The following is a 25,499-nucleotide window of genomic DNA, read 5'->3' as shown; positions in this document are numbered from 1 at the left end:
GCCGCCCTCCCCTCCCGGAGCCTGGAGCCCGTCTGCCCCGCGCGGCCGGTGCTGAGCGCGCGGGACGCTCCCGGCCCTGGAGGCGGAGCCCGAGATAAGGTTCGCGCCCCCACCCGCCCCCTTTCCGCGAGCCGCGGCCAGAGGGTGGGTTTTGGATCCGAATCCCTAATGTGAGCTGCCGGGGAACCCCGCTAGAAGCCAGAGGAGCTCACGTCCCGCTGGGACTGGGGAGAGGCGGGCCCGGCTTTCCCGGGAAGCAGGTCAGGTCAAGGCCGCTCGGAGGTGGAAGGCGCCAGGGAGAAGCGAGGCGCGACACGAGCGCATCCCTGGCGCGGAGTCTGGGAGCCCCAGGCCCGCCTCCGGGCGCCGGGATCAGTCACCTGGTCCAGAGGCTGACCGGTGGACCTGCCTTTGACCTAAGCTGCAGGAGCACCTGAGGGAAGTTCGCGTTCAAATAAACAGGCAGTTACCTTGGAGGACTTAGGGGTGGCAGGGAAGGTCCGGAATAAGGTGCCCGAGAAACGCACGGCCTGCGCTCTGCCCCTTTAGTCCGTCGCTCATGGGGCAGCCAGAAAGTTCTCTAATCATCACGGGCGCTCAGACCTGCAAGCGCTCTGGCCCTGGCTGGCTCTCACCCGTCACTCTTTTAACTTCTCATCCTGCCCTCTCCGCCCAAGACCTTTGCGCCCTTCCTTATCCGCACCACCTGATGCAAAGAACCAACTCATGAGCAAAGAGCCTGACGCTGGGAAAGACTGGAGGAGAAGCGGGGCAGAAGAGGAGGAGAGGACGTCCATGGGCTCGACGGACATGAGTCTGAGCAAGCTCCGGGGGAGATGGTGAAGGACAGGAAGCCTGGTGTGCTGCAGTCCTTGGGGTCGCAAAGAGTCAGACACGACTGAGCCTCTGAACACCAAACAAATCCACACCAGTGTGTTCTAGTCTCACTCAGTTCTTCTTTTGCCTCCAGAGCTCTGTTCCAATCGTTATCACTGGTGCCTTCATTCAGGTTTCAAAGGTCCCTTCCATAGAGTCCTTCCTGCATACCCCCTCCAGACAGAACCACCCAGGACCCCTGACCCTACTTTATTGTCAACCGATCCCTATCTGAAGTTTTACCTGTTAGATGCTCAGGTGTCTTGCATTCGTCTCCAGATGAGCCCTAAAAGGACAGGGAGGGCTCCTGTCCCCTTGCTCCCAGCTTTATCCTCCGCAGCTAGAACACTATCTGAAATACAGTAAGTGCTCAGTGAATCTGGGCTGAATAAATGTACAAATTAATTTCTCCCCAGGAAGAAATGCTCTCATTCAGTAAGTGAGTCCTACTGAACTCGGGTCAGGTAGGAAAGTCTGGGGGTCTTGGGATGATCATCATTTCCCACATTCCCTCCTTCATTTGTTGATCTGTGTCCCACCACTTTCTGTCTTCTCACAAACACCCTGTTGATGGGTCCATCTCCTCTTGCGTCTTAAACCCTTCCTCTAGAATAGCTTGTTTGAACTTACTCTAGGCTCTTCTATCCCAACTCACTATATAATTATGCTCTTACAACTTCCCAAAATGCCCCAGCCAAGTTTGCAAACAATCTCTTACACACTTGTCCCTGGGTATCTCCAGGGCATTCATTCCAGGACCCCATTCTCAAGTACCCTATATAATGGCACATTATTTGCATATAAATATGCGCATCCTGCCATATACTTTAACTCATTTATAACTTATAATACATAATACAATGTAAATGCTAAGTAAATGTATTATAAATTATAAATGCTAAGTGATCGGGGCTTCCCAGGTGGCACTAGTGATAAAGAACCAGCCCGCCAATGCAGGAGACATAAGAGATGCAGGTTCAACCCCTGGCTGGGAAGATCCCCTGGAGGAGACCATGGCAGCCCACTCCAGTATTCTTGCCTGGAGAACCCCATCCAGAGGAGCCTGGCAGGCTACAGTCCCTACGGTCCCAAAGAGTCAGACACGACTGAAGCAACTTAGCAGGCACCCACCCTAAGAAAATAGTTGCAAACACACAGCAAATTCAAGTTTTACTTTTTGAAACTTTCTGGATTTTTAAAAAAACATTTCCTCTCTGTAGCTGGTTGAATCCAAGGACGCAGAGCCCATGGATACAGAGGGTTGACTTATTCAGTGGATCAGGGGTGCTTAACCAGATTCTGATTCAAGATGCTGGCGATGGGGTCTACAGATCCACAGCTTGCAGAAGCTATCCGAGTACATACTTTTTGTTAAGAACTGTTGCAAAGGCTACACATCACTTCTTTCTTTTTCCTTTTATTCTCTCTTTAGCTTTTCACCTAGTTGGCCCCTATCATATCCTTGGAATAGTTTCTCACCATGCCCTTATCAGCCCAGGTCTGTTTCTCTAACTTTCAGGCAGTATCCCAACTGTCCACTGGACTTCTTCACTTGCATGAATGACAGGCAGTTGGAATGAAATGTGGTCAGACTTGCATTTATTGTCTTTCTTTCCCTCCAAGACAATGTACTCCCCCTTTCTGCTCCTCTGTCTTTCCCAAAGTCACCACCACCCATCCAATGTGTCAAGGTCAGACTTTGCCGCTGTCTCCTCTCTGAAGTGCATCTGACCTTCTCCCCATTGAAATGCTGACATGGATCCAACTGCACTTAACATCAGCTCTGAGCTCCTGACTTACTCTCCACCCTCTGGGCTTGCCACTTCCTCCCCACCTTCTCATCCCTTATCACAGACCACAGGAAACTTCTGCTTCTCCAGACCCTTTGTGCCCAACTTCAACCTACAGAAACTGTGATATACTTCATTTGTGTTAGTTTAAGCTGCTAAATTTGTAGCAATTTGTTACGCAGCAATAGAAAACTAACACAACGCCTGTAAGCCCAGCTATTCTAGCAGCGTGTGAATTTTCTGAGCTATCTACTTTAATAAATACATTTTAATATCTGATTAATATCATTTAGTTATCACTCAGTAAAGATCTTAATTATTTCATTTTTATTTATTTAATAATTTAGTACATTTATTTAATACTTACAACTCAACATTCAGAAAACTAAGATCATGGCATCTGGTCCCATCACTTCATGGCAAATAGATGGGAAAACAATGGAAACGGTGACAGAATTTACTTTTTTGGGCTCCAAAATCACTGCAGATGTTGACTGCAGCCATGAAATTAAAAGATGCTTGCTCCTTGGAAGAAAAGCTATGACCAACCTAGACAGCATATTAAAAAGCAGAGACATTACTTTGCCAACAAAGGTCTGTCTAGTCAAGGCTATGGTTTTTCCAGTAGTCATGTATGGATGTGAGAGTTGGACTATAAAGAAATCTGAGCACCAAAGATTGATGCTTTTGAACTGTGGTGATGGAGAAGACTCTTGAGAGTCCCTTGGACTGCAAGGAAATCCAGCCAGTCCGTCCTAAAGGAAATCAATCCTGAATATTCATCGGAAAGACTGATGCTGAAGCTGAAACTCCAATACTTTGGCCACCTGATGTGAAGAACTGACTCATTTGAAAAGACCCTGATGCTGGGAAAGATTGAGGGCAGGAAGAGAAGGGGACGAGAGAGAATGAGATACTTGAATGACATCATTGACTGAGTGGGCATGAGTTTGAGCAAGCTCTGGGAGTTGGTGATAGACAGGGAAGCCTGGCGTGCTGCAGTCCATGGGGTCGCAAAGAGTTAGACACAACTGAGTGACTGGACTAAACTGAATATTTTCTTTCAGACTGGCGTAGAAATATTTAAATTTTAAAAATAGAATATGTGTGCCAAGTAAAGTTTCCCAGTTTTTTAAAAATATGAATTTTATTTTATTTTTGTTGTAATATTTATTTGGCTGTGTTAGGTCTTAGCTGAGATTGTCTCTGGCACAGGGGCTTCTCTAGTTGTGGTGCATGAGCTTCTCTCTAGTTGCGAGACGTGAGCTCTAGAACATACAGGCTTAGCTGCCCCATGGCATGTGGGAATCTTAGTTCCCTGACTAGGGATCAAACCCAGGTGCCCTGCCCTGGAAGGCAGATTCTTAACCACTGGATGACCAGGCAAGTCCCTCAATTTTGGTTTAACATTATTTAGTTATCATATCCCTCAGCAAATATTTTATTATTTCATTTTATTCAATAATTTAATATATTCATTTAATATTTATTAATTGTTTTCTTTATTAAGACAGGGATATAAGCATTAAATTTAAAAATTAGAAAAGTCTATGTTTGTCAAGTAAAATTTCCTGATTGTTGTTTGAGAATATTATTGTAGCCAAATCCACAATGTGGCCCCTTCCTCCTCAATGACAGAGATCTAAGTCATAGACCCCAAAATTAGAAAACAGGAAACAGAGTCTCACCTTTGTCTCACCTCAGCTTCATACCAACCCAGGCTGTAGATTTAGGAGTTATGTTACAAAGAGACTGCCTGTAATTCAAATACTGCCATCTTGGAAATGGCTTCTGCCTTCTGCCTTGACTCTTCAGGACTCACTTCTGCTTGAGATCCAGAAGAATAAACCATTATACATTTGCTATATTATTGCATTTTAAGTGTCAACAACTAAAGCATCTTTCATCCATCTACACCTGCTGAACCACACACCTACACCTAGGAGTCAGTGTCGTGGAGGGCAAGGGCCATGTCTATACTTCTCACCAGCTCATTCTCGTGGGAAGAATAAACCAATATTCACTGCATGAAGGAATGGACCAAATTCAATACAACCAACGGCCTGCAAGTAGGCTTACTTTCAGGTTTTTCCCTTCTGTGAGCTAATAGACCCTTTTTGCTTTCATTAAGCTCCTTTGGCTTGGGTTTCTGTTGCTGTCAACCAGAAGAGCCCTGAGTTGAACCAAAGCAATTCTGAAGGTGAAAGACACTTAGGAAAACAGAATGTCAATATAAAACCCTCTTGTGCCTTAAGTCCTGCTTAAATATCTAACTTTCACTGCTAACTATTAGTGCTGAATATCACAGCTTAGCACCTAAAATGGATATTTTTATAACTTCAGTTAAAAGTCGAGAAGCCCAAGGAAATTTGACTTATATTCTAATTTGGCCAGGCTATCTGCAAGTCTTATTTCTGAAGGTTTGTTCTTAGATCCAACTGTAAGACCCCCACATTGGCAAATAAAGATGCAAAAACAAAAATTACGAGTAGATACAAAAGTGCATACAAGTATACTCCAAAAGAGTTTGGAGATAATTCCTCCATTTTATAGCTTCTTTCTTCCTTAATTTCAGAGTCCCAAGTTTTCTTGGACAAGAGAACACTGAAGGAATTTACGTTCCCCATGGTTTGGGTCACATTTCTTATATTTTTATCTTAGGGCTGAAAGGCAAATTCAACTTTCCTCAGATTTAAACCATAACATAGAAATGAGAAGCTGGACTATTTCTAACCCATGATTTCTTGTGAGGCCTCTTCCCGCAGAAATTCTTCAAAAGATGCTTTATTTTGGTTATCCAAGTGGAGAGGGAAGTGGAGATGTGACTGGCCTCTGTGTTGGAGTCATTTATACACAGGCATCTTCAAAAGTAGGAGGAAGATAAATGCTTTGTTGGTTCATCCATCTATGATTGAAATGTATCTGAGGTAAAAACATATTTACTGGTTTTCCTTTGAGTTATGATTAAAAATTGGAAATAGAGTCTTATCAACTAGGATTTTACAAGGCTGAAAATTCTTTTTTTTTTATTCAGTGAGTCTATTTATTTATTTTTTAATTTTTATTTCCTATTGGAATATATTTGATTAACAATGTTATGTTAGTTTCAGTTGTACAGCAACATGCTTCAGTTATCTGTATACGTGTACCTATTTTTTTCAAATTCGTTTCCATTTAGGTTATTATAGAATATTTAGCAGAGTTCTCTGTGCTATACACTAGTTCTTTGTTGGTTAAATATATATATTATACAGTAGTATATATCTGTTCTCTTAGTCCCAAACTCCTACTTTACCCCTCCCTCTTTCTCCTTTCAAATCCTGAAAGTTGACACTGTGAAAGTGCTGCACTCAATATGCCAGCAAATATGGAAAACTCAGCAGTGGCAACAGGACTGGAAAAAGTCAGTTTTCATTCCAATCCCAAAGAAAGGCAATGGCAAAGAATGCTCAAACAACCACACAATTGCACTCATCTCACACGCTAGTAAAGTAATGCTCAAAATTCTCCAAGCCAGGCTTCAGAAATGCGTGAACCGTGAACTTCCATATGTTCAAGCTGGTTTTAGAAAAGGCAGAGGAACCAGAGATCAAATTGCCAACATCCGATGGATCATCAAAAAAGCAAGAGAGTACCAGAAAAACATCTACCTCTGCTTTATTGACTATGCCAAAGCCTTTGACTGTGTGGATTACCATAAACTGTGGAAAATTCTTAAAGAGATGAGAATACCAGACCACCTGACCTGCCTCTTGAGAAACCTGTATGCAGGTCAAGAAGCAACAGTTAGAACTGGACATGGAACAACAGGCTGGTTCCAAATAGGAAAAGGAGTCCATCAGGGCTGTATATTGTCACCCTGCATATTTAACTTCTATGCAGAGTACATCATGAGAAACACTGGCTGGATGAAGCACAAGCTGGAATCAAGATTGCCAGGAGAAATATCAATAACCTCAGATACGCAGATGACACCACCCTTATGGCAGAAAGTGAAGAAGAACTAAAGAGCCTCTTGATGAAAGTGAAAGAGGAGAGTGAAAAAGTTGGCTTAAAGCTCAACATTCAGAAAACTAAGATCATGGCATCTGGTCCCATCACTTCATGGCAGATAGATGGGGAAACAGTGGAAACAGTGGCTGATTTTATTTTTCTGGGCTCCACAATCACTGCAGATGGTGACTGCAGCCATGAAATTTAAAGATGCTTACTCTTTTGAAGGAAATTTATGACCAACCTAGATATCATATTAAAAAGCAGAGACATTACTTTGCTAACAAATGTCTGTCTAGTCAAGGCTATGGTTTTTCCAGTGGTCATGTATGGATGTGAGAGTTGGACGGTGAAGAAATCTGAGCACCAAAGAATTGATGCTTTTGAACTGTGGTGTTGGAGAAGACTCTTGAGAGTCCCTTGGACTGCAAGGAGATCCAACTAGTCCATCCTAAAGGAGATCAGCCCTGGGTGTTCATTGGAAGGACTGATGTTGAAGCTGAAACTCCAATACTTTGGCCACTTGATGCGAAGAGCTGTCTCATTTGAAAAGACCCTGATGCTGGGGAAGATTGACGGCAAGAGGAGAAGGGGACGACAGAGGATGAGATGGTTGTATGGCATCATCGACTTGATGGACATGGGTTTAGGTAAACTCCGGGAGTTGGTAGTGGACAGGGAGGCCTGGCGTGCTGCGGTTCATGGGGTTGCAAAGAGTCGGACACAACTGAGCGACTGAACTGAACTGAACTTTCCCCTTTGGTAACCATAAGTTTGTTTTCTAAGTCTACGAGTTTGTTTCTGTTTTGTAAATAAGATCATTTGTATCTTTTTTAAGATTCCCCATATAAGTCATATCATATGATATTTGTCTCTCTCTTTCTGACTTACTCAGTATGATAATCTCTAGGTCCACCCATGTAGTTGCAATGGCTTTATTTAATCCTTTTTTATGGCTGAGTAGTATTCCATTGTCGGAGAAGGCAATGGCACCCCACTCCAGTACTCTTGCCTGGAAAATCCCATGGACAGAGGAGCCTAGTAGGCTGCAGTCTATGGGCTCGCACAGAGTCGGACATGACTGAAGCGACTTAGCAGCAGCAGCAGCAGTATTCCATTGTATATATGTATCACATTTTTATCCAATCATCCATCAATGAACATTTAGCCTGAATTCTTAATAGGAACGGTTAGTAACAGGCTAGGATAGGTAATGAAGAGTTCAATTTCCATTAACTTTGAAGCTAATGTATCAATATGTGACCAAAATATTGTTTCAAGCTCCAGTGGGTGTGTGTGAGAGACAGAGGGGGATAGAGAGAGAAAAGAGAGAGAATGGGAAATATTTAAAGATATTGAAGTTATTTAAGATATTTTTTGAAAACTCTAAAAATCCCAGTTCCTTAAGTTTTCTTAAAGGCTATATTTTTATTTCTGTAGTAATTTTCTTAGTACCCATATGAGATTTCTTCAAATGCTACATATGTACCCAAATCATAATTCATCCAGAAAATTGTCAGTGATGACTTGCAGAAAACACCCCACAGTATGGTGCTTACTTTCAAAAAAAAAAAAAATTAGTCCTATGCTATTCAGCTTCACAATTCATGCTCATAATCCCTTGACTTATTTTCTGTCATCATCTGCCATTTATTATCCAACTTGCATTTTTTCTCCAGGTAAATGACTCAGCATTCAGCCTCTTTAATTTTAATTCTGTTTAATTCCAAATTCTTTTTTATAAAGGTCCCTTGGACCATATTTAAGAGATATTTCATCATATGTCATATGAAAAATTAGGATAATGGATGAAATGATGTCTCTGTCTTCCCAGATCTAAAGAGCTTGAACTTCTGTGTCCTCTGTGGGGACTGTCACATCAGCGTTACAATCATACCTTATAAACTGCATTTTTTTCTTACTTCCCATGTTCTGTAAATCATAGCTAATGTAACAAGCTGTCTTCTAGACTCATCACTTTCATCTCAGAGCTTGGTGTAAAATCCTTCTTTCCTAACCTTCTAGATTCATCATTGTCCTTCAGAGGGAGAGTGTGTGTACTTTTGTGGATTTCGCCCCAGAGCCCTGGGAAACTGACTTTTTTCTTGAAGATGTATGTGCCTTCTTTATTAGAACTTGCAGTCATAAATTAGGCTGCCTGCCTGCATGACATCCTGTTGTAATGACCAGAGGGAGAAATCTCTCCCTCACACTCTGCCAAGGTCTCTCCCTGGCTGAAAGCATACTTGGGAGGCCTCCTGGGGTGGCGAGGGTGGGGTGGAGACTTGGCAGGCTGCACAGGGCTTCTGAGACGCCAAGTGACTCAGGGGAGCTCTGCTGGGACAGCCAGTTGTCTGCTAGAACCTGTGTGGCTTCCCCCTCAGCCCTGCTGAAAGCTCAAGTTTGAGCACCTGCTCGAGCCTGAATTTGAGAAAGCCACAATGCACCTGCTAACGAGACTCCCTGAAGGCCCAGCCCCACACTCACCGCAGCCGGTCCCTGAGAGGGGAGGGCTGCCCAGGCCCACCCCGCAGACTGCCTGCAGACCTGCGCGGTGAGGAGCCCGGGAGACCCGCGTGGCTTAGCTGAGGGAGGTCCTCACCCACGGCCCCATCCAGTCTATGACGGAACCTACGTGAGGACGGATGGGAGGTGATCATTCTGCGGTCTCCCTAGGACTTTGTTCTGATTGTTTGAAAAGGAAAAGTTAAGGGCTCAAGAGTATTTTCAGTAGAGACTACTCCATTAAATAGTTGCAGCATAAAAGAATGAGGTTCTCTAGGTGACAACCAGCCTAAGGCCAGGCTAAAATGATTAATGACATCGCTTACATGCGGAATCTAAAAAAAATGATACAACTGAACTTATTTACGAAACAGAAACAGACTCATAGACTTAGAAAATAAACTTACGGTTACCAAAGGGGAAATGTGGTGAGGATGGATAAACTGAGAGACTGGGATTGCCATGTACACACTGCTATATTTAAACCAACAAGGACCTGCTGTATAGCACAGGGAACTCTGCTCAGGGTTCTGTAATAACCCACATGGGAAAAGAATTCTTGAAAAAGAACAGGTGTATGTATATGTATAACTGAGTCACTTTGCTGTACACCCGAAACTAACATAACACTGTAAATCAACTATGCTCCAATATAAAATAAAAATTTTGAAAACAATATGTAGCATATGTGCTGTATTATGTGGTACCTATTAGGTATGAGGTAATGTGGTATACTATGTTGCTGTAAAAAATAATAAAATAAAATGATTAAAGTTAATGAATTCAATGGTCTCATAATACTTTTCAGTCCAGTCCCTCTAAGACAGCCTGGAAATTGGGACCTAAACTTATGGTTACCAAAGGGGAAAGGTGGGGGGAATAAATTAGGATTTGGGGATTAACAGATATACACTACTGTATACAAAATAGATAAGCAACAAGGTCCTATTGTATAGCACAGGGAACTATATCTGAAAAAGATTTCAGATTCTTTTCCCTTATAGATTATTACAAGATACTGAATATAGTTCCCTGTGCTATACAATTTATATGACATATATATAATGTATATATGAATCACTCCACTGTATTCCTGAAACTATAAATCAACTATATTTTAATAAAAATACATTTTAAAAAAACTTGATTCTCTAGAGCATAAATCAGTTTCACATTAAGGACAGGCAAAATCTAGACTTAACATTTTGAAGCTTAAACATCCGTTCTCCAGCCAAATAACATTACAGGCAGAGTCACTAGGCCCTGGGCACCGGCACCGCTCTGTCCTTTTTAACCCCCATGGGAGTGATACTAACAGCGCTTCCCTGTTCAGGACATGAGGACATTCATCAGAAGAGGAGGGTGTGCGCAGATTCAGGTGGGATTTACAAGGCTGAGTATAAAATCAGTCATGCAAAATATAGGTATATTCATGTAGACAAGCGAAGGAGCCCTAACCTCAGATTTACACAGAATCAGATGCAGACCCTGATGAATCTTTTATTTCTCCTTCTCCATCAGACATTCCTGCTTGCAGTGACTGAGAGCAGGCAGGTTGTTTGAGGTTTCAGGACAGGAAGTGTTAGCAGTCAGGGCTGCATTAAAAGGAGAGGGGAAAATGATGAAGGATGTGAAACTTACTCCCCAACAAATCCTCATAACTGGCAAGGCTGGACTTGACTAATACTGCTCCATTATTAAACTGACAAAAGTTCAAGACAGGGTAGTACAAAGCTTATCTTTCCAAAACCAAAATCTGTGCAGCTCTTGTATGCTTCCAGTGGGAGTAAAACTTAGTTTGAACTTTCTGGAAAGAAATTGGTATGCATACATCAGGAGCCCTAAAATATTCATACCTCATATTGACAGAGTAATCAGATTTTTAGGAAAATACCCAGTAGAATAACCAGAAAAGTAGGCAAAGATTTTCGTCAAAAGATATCAGTTAAAACATTAATTATAATAGGCAAAATAATAACAAAGAAACAAACAGAAGCCCCCAAATTGTAGACTGATTAAACCAGAAGATTTTTTGGGAATTCTCCAAAGAGTATACGTATTAAATTTTGCAGACCATGCTCTGTCTGTCCCAACTACTTCTCTGTCTCCGTGACAGGAAAGCAGCCCAGTAAAGAAGTGGACGTGGTTGGGTCTCCATAAACATTGCTAGTGGACACTGAAACGTGAATTCATAGAGTTTTCAAATATCAGAAAATACTATTCTTTGATTCTTTTCAACAGTTTAAGAATGTAAAAACCATTGTATATTCTTGCCTCCTTTGTCAAAGATAAGGTGTCCATAGGTGCATGGATTTATCTCTGGGCTTTCTATTTTGTTCCATTGATCTATATTTCTGTCCTTGTGCCAGTACCATACTGTCTTGGTGACTGTGGCTTTGTAGTATCGCCTGAAGTCAGGGAGGTTGATTCCTCCAGTTCCATTCTTCTTTCTCAAGATTGCTTTGGCTATTCGAGGTTTTTTGTATTTCCATACAAATTGTGAAATTATTTGTTCTAGCTATGGGAGAGGGTGAGGGCGGGATGATATGGGAGAATGGCATGGAAACATGTAAATTATCATGTGTGAAACGAATCGCCAGTCCAGGTTCAATGCATGATACAGGGTGCTCAGGGCTGGTGCACCGGGATGACCCAGAGGGATGGGATGGGGAGGGAGGTGGAAGGGGGATTTTGGAAGGGGAAAACATGTACACCCACGGGGGATTCATGTCAATGTATGGCAAAACAAATAAAAAATAAATAAATAAAATAAAAAAAATGTAAAAACCATTCTTAGCTCAGGGCTTTTACAAAAACAGGTAGCAGGCCACATTTGCCGACTGTGGTGGCTCATCTGTAAAGAATCCACCTGCAATGCAGAAGCTGCGGGTTCAATCCGTGTGTTGGGAAAATCCCCTGGAAAAGGAAATGGCAATCCACTCTGGTGTTCTTGCCAGCAAAATCCCATGGACAGAGGAGCCTGGTGGGCTACAGTCCATGGGGTCGCAAAGAATTGGATGTGACTGACCATGCACTCAGTTAAGCTATGGTATCATCATGAAAATGTTATGTTCGATATTCAGTATCAGTCAAAACTACACAATTTGAACTGAGGAGCCTAAAGAGGGGAGGGGAAACTGGAAGATTATATGGTAAAGATTTATAGTATTTTATAATAATGGATTTTTCTAGATCGAAAGATTATGGATGATAAGGATGATCTTTCCTTTCGTCTTCTTTTTTATATTTTTGGAATTTTCTACAATAAATACATGTTATTTTATGATTAAAATGATATTTTAAGGAGAAATTTTTTGGCTAAGAAGATGCATTTTTTTCTCATTCTTTTAGACATTACTCAGAAACTCTGGACAGGCTGAAATTCTTGACAAAACTCACACTGTGTTTTAGGAATAACTTTTAAACAACACCAATTTTTTTTCAACAGAAGCTGACAATTCATTTATTTTCAGAGGCATATGTCTTTTAAATGCTTAGATCGTAGCCCCGAAATCAGTCTGTCTCCCTCACTCTCTCATTTCCCTCTAGCTGTGACTACCCTTTGCCTTTCCCCAGCTACTTCGCACATGCATGCAACCCCTGCTCCCGGAGTCTTAAAATATCCATTCTTCATACTGATACAGTAACTTCACCTCCAACTTCTCACCTTGCCTGCATCCAGCCCAGCACCTCGGTTGCCCTCCTGCAGCCTCAGACTCACCATTCAGAGACCACGAGCATGCCCCACCCCCCACTCACCTCCAGTTCTCCTACTTCCTGCTCGTGGTCAGTTAGCCAGCAACCCCTTGCTTGCTCTGTCAGTGCTGTGGGGTGTGTACCAGATAGCAATTCACTCTGCAAGACCGCTGGAAATAGCTTTATATTTATTTTAAAAGGAGGTTTGGAATCTTACTATCTTAACTCAATTGAATAATTAGCTGATGGACAAATTTCAGCCATCCAAGCCAGCATTCCCCAAGCATATTTCAAGCACAAACGCTTGTCCTGTGAGATATAGCAAGGGAAAAAAATAATCTGTGTTTAGATCATTTTGAGAGATATTGAATACCATGTTCCATTTTAAAGACTCACAATTCTTATATATGTATACATATATATGTATTCTTTGATTCTTGAATATATATATGTAAGATAGTTTGGAAAAACCCAAACAAACTTTCTGGCCAACCCGTGTGTGTGGGTGTGTGTGTGTGTGTGTGTGTGTGTGTGTGTGTGCGCGCTGTTGTGTCCAACTCTTTGTAACCCCATGGACTGTGAGGGGCCCACCAGGCCTCTCTGTCCATGGGATTTCGCAGGCAAGAATATTCATGTCAATGTATGACAAAAACCACTACAATATTGCAACATAATTAGCCTCCAGTTAAAATAAATAAAAATATTTTCAAAAAAAAGAATACTGGAGTGGATTGCCATTTCCTTCTCCAGGGGTTCTTCCCCACCCAGAAATCAAACCGCTTTCTCTCGTGTCTCCTGCATTGGCAGGTGGATTCTTCACCAGTGGCGCCACCTGGTATATATGGCTTTGCAAAGTCCAAAAGTAAAGATTTTTATATAACTTTGTTCAATTCATTGTATCTCCAACTTATTTTCAGCCCCCCTTTGTCTCCACTGGCCCCTTGCCCTTTGTTTTGATGGGAACATATAAACATCCAGTACATCCAGCAGAAGCAGCACTTCCAGGGAACACTTTTGGGGATACTCTGACCTGGCCAATCAGTTCAGTCGCTCAGTCATGTCTGACTCTTTGCGACCCCATGCACTGCAGCACACCATCCCAGTCCATCACCAACTCCTGGAGCTTACTCAAACTCGTGTCCATCTAGTCAGTGATGCCATCCAACCATCTCATCCTCTGTCATCCCTTTCTCCTGCCTTCAATCTTTCCCAGCATCAGGGTCTTTTCCAGTGGGTCACTTCTTCCTATCAAGAAGAATGGCCAAAGTATTGGAGCTTCAGCTTCAGCATCAGTCCTTCCAATGAATATTCAGGACTGATCTCCTTTAGGATGGACTGGTTTGATCTCCTTGCAGTCCAAGGGACTCTCAAGAGTCTTCTCCAACACCACAGTTCAAAAGCATCAATTCTTCAGCACTCAACTTTCTTTATAGTCCAACTCTCACATCCATACATGACTACTGGAGAAATCTTAGCTTTGACTATACAGACCTTTGTTGGTAAAATAACGTCTCTGCTTTTTTAATATACTGTCTAGGTTGGTCATAGCTTTTCTTCCAAGGAGCAAGTGTCTTTTAATTTCATGGCTGCAGTAACCATCTGCAGTGATTTTGGAGCCCAAGAAAATAAAAGTCTGTCACTGTTTCTATTGTTTCCCCATCTATTTGCCTTGAAGTGATGAGACCAGATGCCATGATCTTAGTTTTCTGAATATGGAGTTTAAAGCCGAGTTAAAGCCCTGGCCAACAGAAGAGCTGATCTGGAAAGGCAGGATAGGATAATAGGCTCTAGCATCCCTCAAGCAATTCTGCACAGGACTGTGATGGTCTCAGAGTCTGAGTCAGACCCATCCTGTCCTGGGGTCCACTGCACCCCCAACGGCCTGAGCCCTGCTCCCATCTGCCTAAGTGCCTTCAGCTGCCTCCTTCTCCACCTGCTGCTTTTCCTTCCATCAATCTCCGACTCCGCACCACATGAGCCATCTCTCTTGTACATTCCCATTATTGCTGAGGATTCACTCACCAATCGTGCATTTAAATTTAAATTTAAGGCCCCATTTAAAGGAAGCCGAGGTTTCCCTCTGATGCTGCCAAAAATTAGCATATGTTTTCAGTATTTATGAGACATACACAGCTGATGTTTTTAGAAAATTACATTCCATCTGCAAAAACATATGTATCCAACTGTGAGATTAGATGTTCTGCATTTATTTTTCTAAGAATTGAGCACATCCAATATACAGTCTTCTCTGAATGCATCCCATTGTTTCTTTCTTGGCAGTATCTCTCCACTACCCAATCACCAGGGACAGTTACACATGGACCCTTAAGTCAATTAATAACTTCTTAGAAAAACATGTACTTTCCCCAAAAGCAAGTTTCTCCAAAGGACACAGAAGAGAATATTGCTGTTGCTTAGGATTGTTTTCACAAAACCAATTATGTCAGATGGAAAATATGTGCCCATTATAACTAGACTTTAAAGAAGCCAATGGCCAGTTCATCTTTTGTTCGTCATTTGCTGGTTTCCAAGCCACAGTGTGGTATCCTGGATTTGTTCTGGGCATTTTCAGGAAAAATCTCTTTATCAAGGAACATAAGCGTGACATACTTTCTCACGTGAACATCTGGATTCTAACCCAGTTCTAACCCAGAGTGTAGGCGTGACCCACTGCCACGCCGCCATTCACACGGTGTTTCAAATTCAGCAACAGTGAAAGAGAGTTAGAACCAATAATATTAATGAGAGTTTAACCGGAGAATATTATTCAGGAATCTAGGCTTCAGCCAAATTATTTTTTATCCTCCCTCAGGAAATGACTCTATACCTGGTAGAGTTGTTCTTTAATAATCAAGGACTTATATATGCGAGACAGAATAAGAGACACAGATGCATGGAACAATTTTATGGACTCTGAGGGAGAAGGTGAGGGTGGGACGTTCTGGGAGAATAGCATTGAAACATGTATATTATCATATGTGAAACAGAACACCATTCCATGTTCGATGCATGTGACAAGGGCTCAGGGCCGGGGCAATGGGATGATCCAGAAGGATGGGATGGGGAGGGAGGTGGGTGGGGGGTCCAGGAAGGGGAACACATGTAAACCCATGGCTGATTCATGTCAATGTATGGCAAAAACTATTACAATATTGTAAAGTAATTAGCCCCCAACTAAAATAAATAAATTTATTTAAAAAAAAAATAATCAAGGACTTAAATCAAAAGAAAGTATTAGATAGAAATAATTCAAAGGAAGTTTATCACAGACAGTGTGGAATCTCCAGTGAGGACTTTTAAGAAAGTGGAAGTAGAAGATCATTTTCTTTTCAAAGAAGCCCCTTTTTGGAGTGCAACCTTGCTTTAAATAATGAAAGCAAGTTTTCAATGTCTATGAAGTCTTCTGGTTTTTTAAATTTCCTTGCCTACTTTGTAGAAAATAAGAGTAAACTACAGTGAAGTCGCTCAGCCGTGTCCGACTCTTTGTGACCCCATGGACTGTACCCTACCAGGCTCCTCCGTCCATGGGATTTTCCAGGCAAGAGTACTGGAGAGGGTTGCTATTTCCTTCTCAGGGGGATCTTCCCGACCCAGGGATCGAACCCAGGTCTCCCGCATTGTAGGCAGATGCTTTACCATCTGAGCCACCATGGAAGTCCAATTACACCACAAATCCAAAGATCATCCAATGGTCTTTGAAGCCACACCTCTCTGACTTACCTCTGGCACACTCCCTCTGCCTTGCTCCTGATGTCACTCACTCTCACCCCAGGTGTGATCACAGTCCAGAAGCCACCATTGCCATCAGGAAGATTCACGGCTGTACTAGTCAGGATAGGCTGGGTGATGCTGCAATAACAAACCAGTCCCCAAATGTTGGAGGGCTTAACTCAACAAAGGATTCTTGTTCACAAGCCATCCCTCTGGAACACATGGTCTCTGATCCCTGTAGCAAATGAGGAATATGGACTTGACCCTGCCTCAGCCCAGAAGTAACACAGGTCAGCTTTCACATATCATTATACAGAACGGCAAAAAAACTAGGAAATATTAACTTTACTGTCCTATGAAATGCAAATATGCAAAGAACCACGGCTGAATAAAACAGACATGAATTTTGATTATTAATGTATCCAGTTCCTCAAACCTAGGCTCTTATCCTCAGGTTCTCAAATACAACACTGCTGTCTGTCTGGTTTATACGTCCCATCCACTCAACATTTAGGTCTTGGTTTAAACAGGGTTTCTTCTGAGGATCCTTGAAGAACCCACCTTCCTTCAACCTAGACATTCTTCTCTCATTTACTTTTCCCACGAGCATACTAGCTAGCATTTATCATCTACTCTGTGCCAGGTCCTGTTTGGGGCACTTCTTATAATCCTCAGAGTAAGCCACTAAAGTAGTATCCTACTAGTTTAAGCTTCCCTAGAAAACAGCCTGCACCCAAAGCATACACACTGTATTAGGTGGGCAATGCCCGGGAAGCAGGAGGGTTAAAAGAGGGTGATGGTGTAGGGAAGAAGGGAAATATATGAGGGATGGGGATACCGAGTTGGCCACAGCTTAGTGACAAGCTGGGTGCTCTCAGGAAATCAGGAGCTACTCAAGGAGACAGAAGAGTACAAATTGCTCTGTCTGTGAAAAGTCCATCCCAGCGTCAAACAGACCGGGCAGCCACTCTGCAGGACCCGAGTCTATCATCAAGGCCACTGTGGCTCCTTGCCTACGGGAAGAAGACCAGAGGTCACCAGGGCAGTTTCAGCTAGAAAGCAAGAGGAAGACATGGATCCGGTTGGTTCAGGTAATTGCAATTTACTTACAGTTTTTGGAGGAAGACATTGATGCCCAGAAATATAAAACTGAACAAGATGACACAGCTAGAGAGTAACAGGGTGTGAACCAGGAAAACTAGCCCCCAAGCCTGGAATCTTCAACCACTAGCCTGCCACAGGAATGCAAATTCCAGAAGAACAAGGACTACTTCAGTCCCAGCACCTATCACAAATACAGGGCCTGTCACCGTTGACATTCGGTCAACATTTATTGAATGGATGCAAGAGCTGTAAATAAATGGCATTTCAAGAAAGCTTAAAGAAATCAGAGAGAACAAGGGATCACATTTTATTGGGGCGTTCTGGAAGGTTCCATGGGAGAAGGGACATCTGTTGTCAGATAGTCCAAAGATTTAGAGAGAAGTCTGAAAATAGCACAAAGGCCCTGTTTGGAGATAGCAGGTTTCCTGAAATAGAGGGCCGAGGGGAAAAATGAGAAATAAATCTTAAAAATTACATTGGTATCAAATTCTAGAGGCTTTGCCATCTTCAGGATGGACGGATGCTTAAGGCAGAGCGAAGTTAAGAATTGCATGTATTTCAAAAGAAAGTCCCACTTGCAGCAATGCTCACAGCCATGGAAACTGAGAACATTCCCCAGGAAGTCCCCAAATCATGGTCCAATTAAACCATGTGGTATTATGTACTCCAGGAACTCTCCATTGTTCATTCTGTTCTAGGCAAAAGTCCATTTTTTTTTTGTTACCCAAGTTTCTAAAGCTTAGGATAGAGCTGTATTCTTGTTTTTTCTATCAGGAGAAATGGAAAACAGCTGCTTATGATTCTCTTTATAATAAGCTTTATACAATTCAAGCAGTCATTTAAACATTTTCCTGATATTTGATCATTAACCCAGCACACAGCATGAGAAACTATAAGAAATCACACGATTGTGTTGGCTTCATAAAGAGAATCACACACACACAACGATTTTTAAAAAATCTATAAAGGATGAAATTATATTCCTTTATGGGACTATCCTTCTAGTTATAATGTTTCCTTTGTAATACATAAAGCATTGTCTTTATGATAAATGAAGTCTCTCTGGAACTGATTATAACACAGATGGGAAGCAAACTGCTGAAATAAATTTTTATTTAGAAACATGAACGTTCCATAAAAATCCACAAGTTCATACTGCTTTTATTTGCGTTTGCATTTCCACTTAGTTACTGTCTTCCAGCATCTGTAGGAGATACAGAAAGAGAATGGCCACAAGTCCCCATCCACCACTCACTCCTGATCCCATCGTGTCCTTTGGACTTCAGCGTCTGGACCATGTTGGAAACAGTCTCCTGGTTTTCCTTCTATACCTCTGACTGCTTCTCTCCCTCCCCTCTCCTGGGGATGCTATTCCTTTCCCCCCACCATTGTCAGAGCTCCTCCAAGGTCAATTGTAGCCTCTCTCTTTTCACCCTAGACTGTCTCCCTAAGAGACTTTGTTCACCAGATTCATAATTATATATCTGCTTCAAGACCTGGCCTCTGAAGCACCAGTAACTAGTCGCTAATGTAATGTTTCCATCTCAATGCTTGCAAGAGCATGCAGAGCTCAACATACCTAACTTGAATATGTGATAATGCACCCCCAGCCTCACCCTACTCTGGGGTTCTCCTCTCATCCCTGTCTTCTTTACTCCCTACACCTAACCTACTCTAGTAATCTACTCCACAATCATGTCCCCAACATGTCTAATCTATCATCCTCTATCCTTCACCACCACCATGAACCTCATCCAAGACACTGAAACAGGATGCTGAATGGGACTTTCTTGCTGCCCAGGAATCATCAGTGGTTCCTAATGAATCTTTTCCCTTCTCGATACACAGGGAAGGGAAGGGACTTCTCATCAAGGGAGGGAGAGACTAGGAAAGACTCACTCAGAGTTTGGAGAGGCTGACATGCTGTGTTTGTTTGAACAAGAGGAGAAGACAGCTGGGGTAAGATGGGGATAAGACAGGGCTGGCCATGAAATTATCTTCCGGCTGCTTGGAAAAAGAAGGAATGTGTCATTTATCATGAGTCAAGTGAATGTCCCATGACACCTGGTGGGGACCTCAGCAACAGAAGCTCTGGGCTGGCCTGCCCTGGGCAGATACCAAGAGGAGTGGGAAGACATCATGGAATCATGCAGGCTCATCATAAGGACCCAGAATATGCTTGCCTTTCACACATAGGTCACCAGAGGCCGGTCAGTGTTCGTCCAAGAAGTGGGATCCAGCATCTCAAGGGCCACAGCAAAGAAACCATCTATTCCCCACCCCCACCCACAGAAGGGCCTGATCCAAGGACAGACAGGAAGTTTTCCTACCCCCTGCAAGGTGAGTGTAAGGTCTAGTTCAAACACGTGTGTTACATACGTGAATGCAGGAGGTATCATAGTTCCAGACCCCTTTGCTGTTGTTTAGTCACTAAGCCATGTCTGACTCTTCTGGGACTCTGTGAATTGTAACTTGCCAGGCTCCTCTGTCTATGGGGTTTGTATACTAAATTGGGTTGCCATTTCCTTCTGCAGGGTATCTTCTTGACCAAGGGATTGAACCTACATCTCTTGCGTTGGCAGGCGAATTCTTTACTGCTGAGCCACCAATGTGAAAGTCGCTCAGTTGTGTCCGACTCTTTGTGACCCCATGGACTGTATAGACTGTATAGTCCATGGAATTCTCCAGGCCAGAATACTGGAGTGGGTAGCCTTTCCCTTCTCCACAGGATCTTCCCAACCCAGGGATCAAACCCAGGTCTCCTGCATTGCAGGTGGATTCTTTACGAGCTGAGCCACCAGGAAACCCCCTAAATCTCTTTACTTAAAGAAAACTCTATATCCAATGGTTCCCATATCTGACAGATAACACCATCCTAATTCAGTGAACAGTAGGCCTACTTCCACCTGTATCATTTAATAAGGTCTCTATCTGGATTTCTGCCTGGCACACAGGGTTGTTTTGTATTTTTTCACTCAACTTGCTGATGACAACATTTTAAGAAACAATCCCCTCCTACATAGTTTGAAAACATGAAATAAAATGATTGATGTTGCCTGGATTCTTACAGTGTAAAACTTTTGAAGTAAGAAAATTAAATTCCATCTGCCAATGAGAAGAAAAATTAAGCAAATGCATACAGCTAAAGTTTTATTAAAGGTGGGAGAGATGAATTAGGAGGTTGGGATTAACATATACACATTACTATATGTAAAATGGTTAATCAACAAGGACCTACTGTATAGCACAGGAAACTCTACTCAATACTGTATAATAATCTAAATGGGAAAAAATCTGAGAAAGAATTGATGTATGTGTATAAATAACTAAATCACTTTGCTGTACACCTGAAACAAACATAGCAATGTAAATCAGCTATAATACTGAATAAAAATTGAATTAAAAATTTGTTTCATTAAAGACTAAATTTTATTTTAAAAAAAAGAGATCTTCTCTAACAGTCACTTAAGACTTTCTCACAGTGCTTTTAACCAGGCAGTTTGATACTGCATAACCAATAGCCTTTCCAGGCCTGTGGTTTACCAGAGCATCCAAGATGCTGATAATTTATAGCTTCATCAATGCTGATGACAAAAGATATGGTGGCTTAGTCAGTGTTATCTTAGGTCATGGTGATGCTTCCCACCAAGAACCAAAGTGAAACTAAATTCCAAACTCTGTGGAGAGACGTCAACTTCATAAGTGTCATAAACATCTAAATTTAAAAATGCAGCCTTTTTAGAAAGTACTGAATCTGGAGCAGGAAGTCAGTAGACTACAGCCCAGGGACCAAATCCCAGCTGCTGTCTGTGTTAGTAAGGAAAGCTTTATTGAATGTGATCCTAAGAACTTATTTACATATCATCCACAGATGCTTTCACACCAAAATAGCATAGTTGGGTAGTTATATCTGCCAGAATCTGGATGGCTTTCTATGCTTAAAATAGTTATTACCTGGCATTTTTACATAAAATGTTTGCTGACTCCTGCTCCAGCTGCAATGCAAAATCTCCAGTTATGTCACTCTTTTGAAAGAAAAATGACCTGAGTACTTGAATCTTTTCAGGTAAGACTCATGTAGACAGAGATACATGTATATAAATACATATACATAAGACACATACATAGTACACACATACATAGATGATGTTTAGTTGCTAAGTATAGCCCACCAGGCTCCTCTGTCCATGAGATTTCCCAGGCAAGAATATTGGAGTGGGTTGCCATTTCCTTCTCCAGGGGATCTTCCCGACCTGGGGATCGAACCCATGTCTCCTGCACTGCCAGGTGGATTCTTTACCACTGAGCCACCAGGGAAGCCCATAGATGACAGATACATATATACACACATACATACATAGATGATAGATACACACATATATATACATATATATATATATATACACACACACATACATAGATGATAGATACACATATATACACACACACATATATATACACACATACATACATAGATGATAGATACATATATATATATATACACACATACATACATAGATGATAGATATGTGTGTATATATATATACATACATACATCTCTATATATAGACATATACACATACATGCATGCATAGATGATAGAAAAACAAATACATGCATAGATTATAGATACATACAAGCATATGTAGATCATACATATACACATACAAGATAGGTAGATAGAGATACATATGAGGAGTTTATACCCACATGCAATATTTTTATGTGTAGTGTCTAAGAAAATGCATAATAAAGGATAGTGCTTTATTCAACTCAATTTAAGAATCATTTTTATTTCTTAAAGAATGTATTTGGTGAAGAATATCTCCATCAAACTATATCCAAGTAAAGCAAATAATTTCACCATTATTTTCCTTTGTGAAGTTGACTTTACTAGCTTCTGTTGACACAGTCATGTCTATATACTTCCTGTAACATACAGCCAAGGCCTGACTGTACATATTTACTTCAAAAATATAGTTAGTAAAGCTTGACTTCAGTCTAAGGAACAAGTTATGAGTATCCGCTTCAACTCCTCCTACAAATAGAGCTCTAGATTACCAATCTTGGTTCTCAATTTAGCACACGTTTATATACACAAAAATGTTTTATCCTTCACATATCCTAAAATATAAAGGTGTTATGAAAGCTACATGATGGCATTCAAAACAGTAAAAGTAAAGGTAGCCAACACTGATTGAGCACTAACCATGGGCTTGTGTGGCAAAGACCGCCTGGCTCTGCATCAAACCTGCCGTCTCCTGCTCCGAAGGACGCAGCCTGGGTTCTAGACAATGGATCATTCCTGGTCCAGAGAAACCTCTTGTTTCTGATCCTTCCTCTTTCCTTTTGCACTGATGTGATGGAGATGAGCCTAGAAACCTTGGGAACCACTGCTGAAGAGGGGGGAACCTCCCAAATGGAAGAAACCTGGGTCCCTAATCACAATTTGGGCCCTCAATCTTGCCAATCAAGTTTCCCTCTTTCAGACTTTACATGAGTGAGAAATTAACCTCTGTGATGCCTGGCCCATTATACATCTGGAGACTTGTTTGTTACCACAACTGGCATAACTTTAACAGGCATTTCATTTGGGGTTTTATTATCACTGCTGCATGTGTACCAGATGCACTGATTAATCATTTCTATTAAAATCAGCACAATAATTTATAAAAACATCTCAAATCATGTGGATACTTTACAACTGTGTAGCAGATTTCTTAAATGTCTTGAAACTCCTTGATCTTAGAAATCCACATGATATTTTTTATGACTTTTTGGGTAAGTCATTTCAGACATTAACTTTCTTTGTTAAAGCTAAAAAATACTAAATAAGTTCTAGATAAGCACATGAACTACACCGATGCCAATGATGGTTCGTGAATTCAGGTAAGTTATGAAGGTGATGAACAAAGCCGAGTCTTATATTTACACACCTGATGAGGGAATGATAGCTGTACTAATTATACAAAGGCAACAGAGATCCTACTCAAATGATTTCAAGTGAATTCTCATATTTAAATAATTCTGGTTGAAATGAAAGCCCACTGGAACATCTTTTAAATGTTGGAGCATAAAAGAATAATGTTGTTCAAAGTGGCAAATTCTGTCCTCTGAGTCTGGATTCTATTTCACAACAATTTTGGATATTTGATGTGGCTTAGATTGCAGTTTTCTTTTGTGCATTTTCCATTTGGCAAACACAAAATTAAACAAGCCTGAGAAGCTTTCATCTTCCCTTCCTCATTAGAGTTCTGACCATCACATTCTCCCCCGGGCATTAAGTCTGCCTCTCCGCTGATGCGAACAGGCTAGAATCAATGGAGTGATGTTTGAAAAACCCTGAAATAACTGCCGGAGGGTTACACTTCATGATCTCAAAGAGCCTCCTGGCTGACGTGGGCCTGTGTAGAAGCCAGAAGGGAGCAAGAGGTATGACAGGGAGGAGGGGGAGGTTGGAGAGAGAGAGAAAGAAGCCCTTTCTTGTAGGGTCATGCCTCCTTGTCCCCTCCTTTCAGGACATGCTGCCTGCAGAGGAGCCTGTAGACTCTGCACCCCACTGTCCCCCACAATGGGCCAACTTCCTGATCATGCCTGAGAGGCTTTCCCTCCCTGTCCCCCTGCCTCCTTCCTCTAGATCTGCACAGTATGAAATACACACACTGCATATGCATAGCACTCTGTACATTTCACAGAATGATGAAAAGCGCTTTACATTTTGTAAGAATCCAGATGAAGAAACTAAGGCTGCGGAATGGCAGGGACTCAGCACATCATGCTGATGCCTGAGAACCACCTGAGCCTGGGCTAAACCTCCGCAGCCCCCTTCTAACACCGGAATACCTCCAGTTCTCTGACCACCTCCTCCTTGGAGATGGCAATAAAATCCTCTGATCTCCCAGTCCTTAGACAGATAGAACATGCAGCAGAATGAAGTTCTCAGCCCTGAGCCAGGGATTCGTGGCAGTAGGAGGAGGGTGAAGGGGATCCCGGGGCTTGTTGGCAGCTCTGCTGGGCGCTGGCACCTCTGCCTGGGCCCCGGCTGCCGTTGGAGTTGCCTGGAGCTGCCGCAGGGCCAGGAGTGTCTTTCTCTTGGCAGGCAGGCAGCGGCCGCTCCTCTCTGCTGCAGCCCTCAAGAGAACTATTCCGTGCCTGGTGCCAGATTTTATAACTTGGGGCTTGTGCAGGAAAAACATTGGAAATACTTATAGATGACTCACAAACCTCAGGTGCAAAATAAAAGCTGCACCCATTTAATTGTTTTAAAAATCAAACAAGATTCTCTCTCCTATCTCTAGTTTCTGCTGTGAACAATGCTGTCTGCAAGCAGGCAGGCTCTCCAGAGACGCTAGTGAGACCAACAAGGGGCCAGGTCTCCGTCCACTGGGATGGCTTTGTATCTGGCTATCTGAGTCAGGTGAGAATTCTCCCTTTGTCTCTGAGACCACCACCTCGGTCAACAACCTAAATTCACGTTTCACAGCGATGAAAGGAAACCCAGCCCAATAAATCCCTTAGTCCCCTCAATGGTTCATTTGGACATGACACACCTTCCCTCCTCTCCCCTTCCTTCCCCATCCCAACCCCTCTCTCCCTGTTACACACACACACACACACACACACACACACACACACACACACACGCCCAATGTAGGTGACATAAAAGTGATTACCAACTTGTCCTACACTCATTACCTTCCAAAGGATCTGCTTTACTTAACTACCATCCGTGAGTTAGCCATAGTCTTCTATTTACTTAATCACTTTTTCATGGACTTGATGACAGTTTATTCAGAATCCAACACACACCAAGCACTCAGCTAG

Source organism: Giraffa tippelskirchi, chromosome 8, assembly GCF_054371585.1.
Source record: "Giraffa tippelskirchi isolate mGirTip1 chromosome 8, T2T-mGirTip1v1.2.pri, whole genome shotgun sequence".
NCBI lineage: Eukaryota > Metazoa > Chordata > Mammalia > Artiodactyla > Giraffidae > Giraffa > Giraffa tippelskirchi.
This window is presented reverse-complemented; position numbering follows the sequence as displayed.